Consider the following 9,855-nt stretch of genomic DNA (forward strand, 5'->3'; position numbering starts at 1 on the left):
GCACACGGTGCAAACATTATGACACACACATATATATATACATATGCCTATGGTTTATTATTGTGCTTTTTATGTGCTTGCTTGTATAATGTTTTGATTATAAATTACGCAAATGTCTATCTAATACATGATTGGCCAATGCATCAGATAATGTGTTTAATATTCATGGAATATGTTGATATGTGATAAAGTCAAAATTCCTTTCTAACAATTTAACACGTAAGTACAACCTTAAAATATGACGATCTCTAATGGAATATCGCCCATTGAGCTGATGGACGACAAGTTGAGAGTCTAGGTTAACAAGCAATGTACAAATACCGAGATTAATTGCCTTGGCTAATAATTCAATAACAGCGCTATATTCAGCAACATTGTTTGTAGTAAAGCCTAAATAGACACCTTGAAGATCTATCAACTCACCGTGAGGATCATAGATCACCCATGCTGCAGAGGACAAATTACGAGTGCTGCGGCAGGCACCATCAGTGAAACCAATGTAAGGTGCACTTGACATCTACACAAGAAGCAAAAAGACACAATAAGGGACAATCACGCTTTCACACCAAATCGAAAACATGAAAACTCACACACATACACACACGCATGTACAAGTCGAAGTGCATTAAACTTGAGAATAAAGGGATGGGCATGCCCCCCAGCATGGTGTCTCAATTCGAGGTACATGCCCCCCAAGCTTCAGTCCATTGAAAATGGAGTGAAGGTTGACATCACTGTTATTGTGCTCAAATGGCATCATATCGCCCCGAGATTCTATCTGATGGACAAAAATCGTTTTAATAGGGGCGAGATTCGGAGGTGGAAGGGGAAAGACACCCATTAGGGCGGGATCCTTAAAGAGTCTGGCTCCCACACTCTCGAATGATTTGGAGGTATGCTCCACAAACGGCACATTACCTTCGGAAGAAGAGGCGAAGAAGGAGAGCTGGTCCACCGTGACAATCTTCCCTTGATGAGGGAAACGAATGACACGAAAAAGGGAGGAAGCCACGGCTTGCATGGCGTATGTCCAGCTACGTCCGAGGAGGAGGTTGTAGGTAAGATTGGCATCGACAACTTCGACCTCCACTTCTACTGTCTTCCCTTCCAAGGAGATGGGCAAGCGTTGGAGGATACCGTAAGGACGAGACTCTCTTCCATCAAAGGCTTCTAACGTCGTAGGAGACTGGCTCAATGTTGGAGAACCAATAGCCTTCCAGCAAGCAACAGACATGATGCAAGTTGAGGCACCTTCATCAACGGCTGTACGATGAATCGTTTTACCATTGATGATGACCTATATAAGGAAAGCGATTTGGTGAGGCAGTCTTGGTGTATAGCCCTCGAGATCAAAAGATATCAGATCCAAGTCAGCCGGGTCTATGCCACCGATGGCCGATAGCAAGGACTTCCTCTGGGAGGGGCAGCTCTGGAGGACTTCTAGAGTGGACATAGCAGACGGAGCCTGGGCTAAGTCCTCAACAATGCTATAGTGCTGAGCAACATGAGAATTCGGGTTGTAAGAAGACTTCCGGAGTACACCTTTTGTAGGGGGTCGGATCGTCGTCTCAGTGCTGGGTCGTTCGATGTGGAGTGGACCAGAACTGGATAGAGGAGCGCTGGAGGGGACCTCCAGCTCTTACCTGGCATGAGATGGATATTCTTTCGCTCGAGTAGTGACATGGATGGGAATCGTCCCAGCCATGAAGACTTGAGAGCCGAATGAAGAATAGGGTTGCAATGGATCTGCCACCATTTGAGTTTGCTGAGAAGGGAAAGGTTCTTTAAGCACAGCGGGAGTCCTAGGAGCACCTTTCAATAATCGACTAACTTCGGACCGTCTGGGGCAGTCTTTAGTGTAGTGATCCTCATCACAGATAAGACAAGGATACTTAGGTTTACGTTTGGCTCCTTCCTTGGGTGGAGGTTTAGGGGAGTCTTGTTTGGGCTGTTCAGATTTATTCTTCGCTTTCCCTTTCTTTTTCCCTTTCGAGGATTTATCCATCGTGGCAGACTGAATGACGTTTACCTCGGAGGTACTTCCAGAATTAGACTGACCCTGAGAAGAATTTCCATTAGAAGCATTCTGTTTTTGCTTCCCAGGGTTCGCGGATGATTTCTTTGAAGATGCGTTTACAGAGCTAATAACTCTGTCAAGAGATGGTTTTGGTGGAGCTTTGGATGTTCCGGGTCTTGAGGCGTCTGGTAAATAATCATATAAAGTACCTGACTAAGAATATACCAAGTCAAGGTACTGAGCACGCGCAGTAGCTTGCTCTTCAGTTACACAAGCTCCCATGGCGATGTCTCGTGCAATCGCAGGGACAAAGGAAGTCGTGAACCAATCGGTCAGGAGCTGATCAGGAATCCAGAATTTGATCAAGCGACGACGCCGTCTCCATTCATGTATATGATTGGATATATGCGTGGCCATGTCCTGTTTGAGAGATGTAAGGATATGTGTCCATGTCTCATACCGAATGGGTAACTGAAAATGAGTTAGGAATGCCATAGCTAGTGAGTTGAAGTCTTGAAATGTTCTGCGATACAACTCAATATACCACTTAGCAGTCGAGCCGGTGAGAGTCCTTTGGAAGAGGCGGAGCCGGATGGAGTCATAACGCCATGAGTTGGATGAACACCAAAGATGATAGGTCATGACATGGGCTTGAGGGTCCTCACCAGCTTTGCCATCGAATTTCGGGCAATCACCGGGTATCTTAGTTGGAACTGGTGGCCAATATGGATTATGAAGAATGGGATCATTCGTCAACTTGGACACATCTGGAAGTTCCAACGTCGCTAAGAAAGGAAACAGAGGATTAAAGGACATTTGTGGCTGTGGAAGAGAGGTAGTACTAGGGTTCCAACCAGGTGGTGGTTGCCCCCAAGGACTTTGTCCGGATGGGCCTGGCCCATAAGGGTTCTGCCCATAGGGATTTTGTCCATAGGGGTTTTGTCCATATGGATTCTGTCCATATGCAGACAGTTGACCCTGGGTCTGCCCCCCGGCACCCCATGGATTAGCAACTTGACCTGCATGTGCAACATACTGTTGCTTATAATTCTGGTAAGGGGTGACCTGCATTTGTTGATAATTTTGAGAAGGGGTAAATTGAGTTTGTCCCTGGGGTTGCTGGTAGCCATACGTTTGCTGAGCTCCATACTGAGCCTAATAAGAAGGCTGCGCTTGGTAAGAAGGTTGGGGTTGTGGCCCACCTTGCATTTGATAACCAATTTGAGTTTGGGGCCCAGAGGGATGTCCTTGAACAGGTTCAGCTTGGACCATCTGGCCGGAAGGTTGACCTGGTTGGTTTTGGGACGGACCCGTTTACCCAGAAGGATGAGCTTGTTGGGTACCAAGTTGTCCTTGAGCAGCCGAGGGTTGTCCTTGCGGAACAGATGGTTGAGCGGGCTGGACGGCTGGTTGACCTTGAGGTTGGCTAGCATGTCCAGAAGGATGACTAAGCTGGGTAGTGGGTTGCCCTTGCTGTATAGAAAGCTGACCCATTTGCCCAGAAGGATGACTAGGCTGAGCAGTGGGTTGACCCTGTTGTATATAAGGTTGCCCCCCTTGCCCAGAAGGATACCCCTGTTGGACTGCCAGTTGACCTTGTGGAATATAAGTTTGTCCAGCTTGTCCAGAGGGATAATCCTGGTGGATACCAGGTTGGCCTTGTTGGATGTAAGGTTGTCCTGGTTGTCCAGACGGGTAACCTTGCTGGGTACCAGGTTGCCCCAGATAACTAGAAGGTTGACTCAGATAAGTAAACGATGGACTACCAGCGGCCGAAGGTTGTCCCTGAGAGGGTTGTCCTTGTGGGCCCCCAGATTGTCCTGGGTAAGGCTGGCCATAATATTGCTGCCCTTGGGGGGTTTGCACATAAGATGGTTGGCCTTGGTTAGGTGGTCCTTGAAGCTGTGCAGGCATTGCTTGGCCTCCATGGAAAGAGTTGGTACCAAGGTTCCAAGCAATGTATAATGATACCGAAACCTCAACAAAAGGTTGAGTAGGCAAGGGTTGAGAAAGTTGAAGGTATTGACCAGTAGAATCGTAATAAAAGAGTGGACCTTGCGCATTCAGATCCTGAACAGCTTGTCCATAGGCATGATATGGCCCCCCTCCTGGAACAGGACCAGAAGAGGGTGGAGCACTTTGTGCAGGGTGGACGACTCTAGGCGAGAGTGCCGGCTGGCCATTACTCACTTGACCGTGAGGGGGACCAGTACCAGTGTTCAAGGCTGAAGACGTTGTTACGGCACTAACAACCAGAGTTGAATGGGCTACACAAACAGTTGGATTCATCGGAACTGAAGTGACAGGTGTAGTGTGGACTTGTGAAACAAAAGATCCTGTGGTGGGAGTGATATGGGGATCCCACATAGTCGAAGCGGGAGTCCTGGCACTTACCCAATCCCTCAATGACTGATAGCGTGGGGGGAGCGGAGAAGTAGCTGGGATGGGAGTGTCGATATTTGACAACATAAGTGTTTCACTCACTCCAGGAGATGTCTCATCCATGTGAGAGGTAGACATTGGAGACGAAACACCAGGGGGGGTAAAAGGAATATCGTCCTCGTCAGGCTCCCAGATGGGGTTCCAATGAATTTCGTAACCTTCGTTGTCCGGAGCACGAGAGTTGATTGGTTGGATACTCGGGATAACAGGAAGAGTATCACTTACAACCGGTACCTCAGGAGCAACGGAAGACAGAGACCCTTGATCACTTGGAACGGGAGTCGACGGTTCAGCCAGGATGACAAACTTCAAACGAGACCTAAGGGAGTCTAACGATAAAGGACCCTACTCAAACTAACGCACACAAGATCTAACCAGGTAATGTTTATCGTGGCCAAATGAATTTTAAGATGCAAGGACACAACTTGACCTTTTCATGTTTTAAGAGTCGAGAAAAGGACAAAAAGGTGACTCTAGTCGCCTTCGAATGTTTTGTGAGCCCGAAGTGACAAACTGCTCAAGTGAGCCTTTTCTTTTAAGGAGTCTGAAAAGGATCAAAAGTGACTACTCTGGAGAACTAGGCAAAAGGGGTTACCAAACAAATCCGTAAAACTGCATATACACCTTAGCGATCATATGAAAACCAAGGACTTCCCGTACGATAGTCAATCTTCCCGAATGTTGTGTTCGGTGCGTTACGGCTTGTAAGGCGGCAGACACAGCTTCCTATGAATAAAGGATGATAACCTAGTGGGGTCTCCCCTATATACGCGATGGTACGTGGGAGCTCAAGTCCGTGCTATACCACTATCGAGTCACAAAAGGAGGAATCACCCAACCGTAGTGTGAAACAACAGTGACTAGGTTTAACGACGCCGGAGCACGTCTCTAGCCTAGACCTCTAATTAGTGAGCGTTATGTTCCAATGCATTTTTAAGTTCATTCAGTTCATTTTATGGTTGATCTTTAGTTAAGTTTTAGTTTCCAAGCCCTACTGTATTTGATCTCTCACAATTCCCTAAATGCAAGCTATATGCCAAAGAATATCATTTCATTCGATGAATACTAACTACGAGAGAGTTGAGAATTTCTCAAACAAAATGACTGCAATCAAGAAGCACTCTAATGCATCTAATGACAAATAAACGAAACTTTTCTTTGTTTTAAATCACTCAATCAATGAAAAGCTTCTAATTTCAATTAACTAATGCAACGCAAAAGAGATTATTCGTTTTCTTTTCAATGGCAAAGTGCACTAAACAAATTTTGAGAGACAGTAAAACCGAGAAAAAGATCAATTTCACTCAATGAAAACACAATCTAATCCCCAAAACACCAAAACAGTCCTTCAAACCAAGAAGAAAACACAAATACCTCTATGAGCTATGTGATCTAAGCCCAAATGAAGCCAAGTGAAACCCAAGCGAAAAAGAAACAAATCACTTGAAAAAAGCTTTGACAACTACCGAGCAAATGCAAAAGGTAATCACAAAGTCGACTGGACGATCAAAGAACCCAAGACTCCTACGGAAGGCTCGATGCACCAAGCGACTAGATGCCCTAGGGCTAAAAGGTGTAATCGATAGAAAAAAGGCAAACACCCGAAGGATGAAGGTCTAAAACCAGTCAAACCAGGATCAAACACACTCCAGTAATTGAAAAAGACACAGCAAGACACAAAATCCAAGCTCAGAGGGCTTAAGGACAAGCAAACTAAAAATTTGACAGGCCTGGCATGACTGTCAGGCTACAACTCGTGCTTTTATAGGATTGGCGCGGGTTGTCTTTGAGCAACTTGTGCCAATAGCGCAACTGTAAGGCTAAAAAGCGCGCTAATCAAGTTTGCTAAATCAAAAACAAAAGCGAGCGACCCAGGGCTTGAAGACAGTATCTAGGCAAACCAAGAAGCAAGAAACAGTAAGAAATCCAACCCAGAAAGCTATTTAAGCAATCAAAGCAAGAAAAACCAAAGAGACAAGACAAACTCCAAGTTTTTTAGTCCATAAACCAAACCGGAGATTGACTGAAGTGGTGTTGATCTACTTCGCTAATGCAAAGCAATAGTGTTTCGAAGGCTACCTGGCCGTACTTCAGGCTCCATCTAAAGTTTACAACTCAAACAACAAGATCTCCCCAGTGGAGTCGCCAAATTGTTGTGGAGGTAAATCCCCTCTACGGACAAAGGCGATCCCTACTAGCCCAGACTGGGTCTAGAAACAATCAAACAATGCTATCATGCAAGTTCCTAATTGCAAATACAAAGTGGATGGTGAGAACCTACTTGGATTCCAACGCTAGTGTTCGTAGAAGAGATGTCGCCCTCGTTCCTTTGCCTTGGCCGGTCACGATCCCCACGATCTCCGTGATTGGACACCTGCACATGCAAAGAACAACACGAAAACAAGCATAAAATCTAGTAGATGCAATTATATATCAGTCAGAAAAGATATAACTCAACATCAAACATAAGACAATGAGAGTGGAACCATAATGATAGTCATCTATTATTAATAAATAACAAAGAAGAATACAACCATTGTTCTGACGTCAAATCCTCCTTTGGCTGGGTAGTCAGCTACACAAGTCTTGCAAAGCTTGTTGGGATAAGGAACAAGCCTCTCTCTCTTTGGGTGACAAGAATCTCCTTACTTAGATTTAGCCTTATGGGTGCAAAGAAGGCTCTTGCAGCTTCAAACTATTGGCTCTTGACTCTTGTGGTTGTGACTATTGTAGCTCTAACTAGCTTGCTCAAGGCATAAAGGCAAGCTTTTATAGATAGAGAGGAAAGAGATAGGATCAACCACATTATTCATGGGATTAGCTTTATCACTTGGAAACTTCCATGAAAAGTGGCAAACCACTTTCCCTTCTATGGAGATTCGAAGCCAAACCATCCTCGCTCAACATAGATTCAGTTGGTGAATGGGTTTGAAGAGAACCTTCGGGAGTTTGGTGGTTGAAAACTTTACTCAATTCGGTTGGCGCGAGTGCGACTCTGAGACAGAGCGCCAATAGCGCGCCCTTTTTAGAGGATTTCCCTCATTGGCGCGGGCAGTGAATTGAGGACCCGCGCTAATGCAAAAAGAGCTGTTTTCATGGAGATTTTGCAGGAGATGTCTTCAGGGAAAATGAAGCTCATACTCAGAGGAATATAATGCAAGTGGTTTCAGGTCATGTCACTTCTCACAGGTCCTGGAATGATTCCTCGAGTGTACAGGCGAGGGGTAACACGGACGGTGACAAACGGTGGCAAATTGTTGTGTAACAGGTAGTATTTCAACCACGCATAAGCGGGTGCGGCACCGCCGTACTTTTTCTTTTTACCAATACTTGAGTACACAGTCTGCGCCTACTTCAACACTCGGTCAATTTTCCAATAAGTGTTCTTAACAATGCAGTGAAAATAACTTACCATAAATTTATCTTCTTCAATTATTCTTTCAACCTGTCGTGTCGTGTGGTCATGCTGCACTGGCGCGCGGCCTGCACAACACAACTCCACACCTGAATTGCGAACCTATCCGCCCGATTTTCCCTTCCGCGGCGCCCAAACTCTGCCCGTCGGTGTGGTCCATAGTGAGGGCGCACGGCCCGCATGCAGTGCGGCCTGCCTGCCCGGATGGTAGCCCGCCCCGCTCTGCCTGTCTGCACTACCAAGCCCGACCCGCCCTCTGTAATCCTCCCGTCGGTGTGGCCCTCTTACCCGCGTCCTTCTCTTCCTTCTGTTTTTGCCCAACTCCTTCCTTCGCACTTGTTTTGCGATGTGGAAGTCTGAGCTCGATGTCCCTTCATAAAACGCCATCCTCCTTACTTATACGCATCCTTTCGCCCAAGGGCCGTGTCTCTCGAGGATAACAAGGGTTGGCTCCATCAACATGCATGACCGGCTGACCTGCCACATAACCTCGACACACCACATTCCAACGAACCGCCGCATCCCTTTGTGTGCACCGTCGCACCCATGGGTCGGCTCCAACACCTCGTCGATTACACCCGTCGCTGCACGATGCACACCAGACCTACAGTAGTCTTTCAGCCGTACTTGGTGAGGTGCGGCGCCACTGAACACTTTCTTTTCACCAATACTTATGTTCATGGACTACGCCCAACCATTAGTCTACTTAGTTTGTTTTTCGCAACCAAGTATTATTATGTTTCCTTTATACCAATGAACACCCATACACATTCATTATCATCAGCAATTATACATGAAGAACACAATTGCACAGTATAAAGGTAGGGGCAACTCCCTGAAGAATGAGTCTGCCCGAATACAATATATTATTCGACTCTACAATGTTTATGAGGCTTTACAAGTATACATGGAAAACACCATGTTTCATACTTAGCCAATTTTACAAATAGGAAACACCTTCGTGTGCCAACCGAGTTCCTTGCCCGAGCTGGGCGTGCGCACCCTCACATGAACTGCCAACCGTACTCCTCGACCGAACCTCGTTTACCGCTGCACGACGAGCGGGCGACCTCACATGAGTCACCCCCCGTTTCCTTTTTCACGACGGGCGGGCGACTTACCCGAGTCACCCGAGACACCTCCGCGTTTCTTCTTCCACGACGGGCGGGCGACCTACCCGAGACACCCCGTGTCACACCGAGTGGCACCCGATAACCGAAACATGTGCGTATCATGTGTGCTTGCCCAATAGCAGGCACATATATGCCCGTGCCTCTTTTGTGACCTGCTCCACTACTTTGCACTTTTTTCTTGATCACCGAATGCTCATGTTCGAATGTCCATCTTCGAATTAATGCCAAATCCTCCAATGCCTTGCCATATTTATACGAGTGGTTGGACGAGTCGCTGCCCAGGCTGACTCAACCACCACGTGTCAAAACGCCCTTACACGTCGCAAACTTGCCATCAGATTGTTGGTCGGCAAGCAATCCTTCGTTCAAGTCGCCCCAACATGTAAGTCGGCCCGTGGGTTATGCCAAACGCTCCCACGCTATAAACCAACCATCGCTCCACCTCTAATGCACATTATACTTATGTCCCTTCGCACATTTCGGTCGTAGAGTTTGCACTTCGCACCGACGGGGAGAAACCGAACCGCAGGTCCTTACACCGTGTTTCCTAGACTTGGGTAGCAATTTTTGTTGTGACGCGAAATGGAAACCCCGTGTGTGTTCGCTGACTTGGGTAGCAGTTTTCATCGCGCCGCGAAATGGACACCTCGAGTTCCCCAGACTTTTGCGGCTCTTCGTGGCCCCACGACATGGAAATCCGAAGTTCCACAGACTCTCGGGCAATTCAGGGTGTGCCGCGACATGGAAACAGCGAGTTCCCCAGACTTGGGCAGCGGTTTCTAAACACGCCAAGTTCCCGAGACTTGCGAGCTGGTTTGCATCGTCATGGAAACCCCAAGTTCCCCGCG

The sequence above is a fragment of the Pinus tabuliformis genome, chromosome 2_2 (assembly GCF_031772625.1).
Source record: "Pinus tabuliformis cultivar Carrire ecotype Pingquan chromosome 2_2, CPIR1, whole genome shotgun sequence".
Classification (NCBI taxonomy): Eukaryota; Viridiplantae; Streptophyta; class Pinopsida; order Pinales; family Pinaceae; genus Pinus; species Pinus tabuliformis.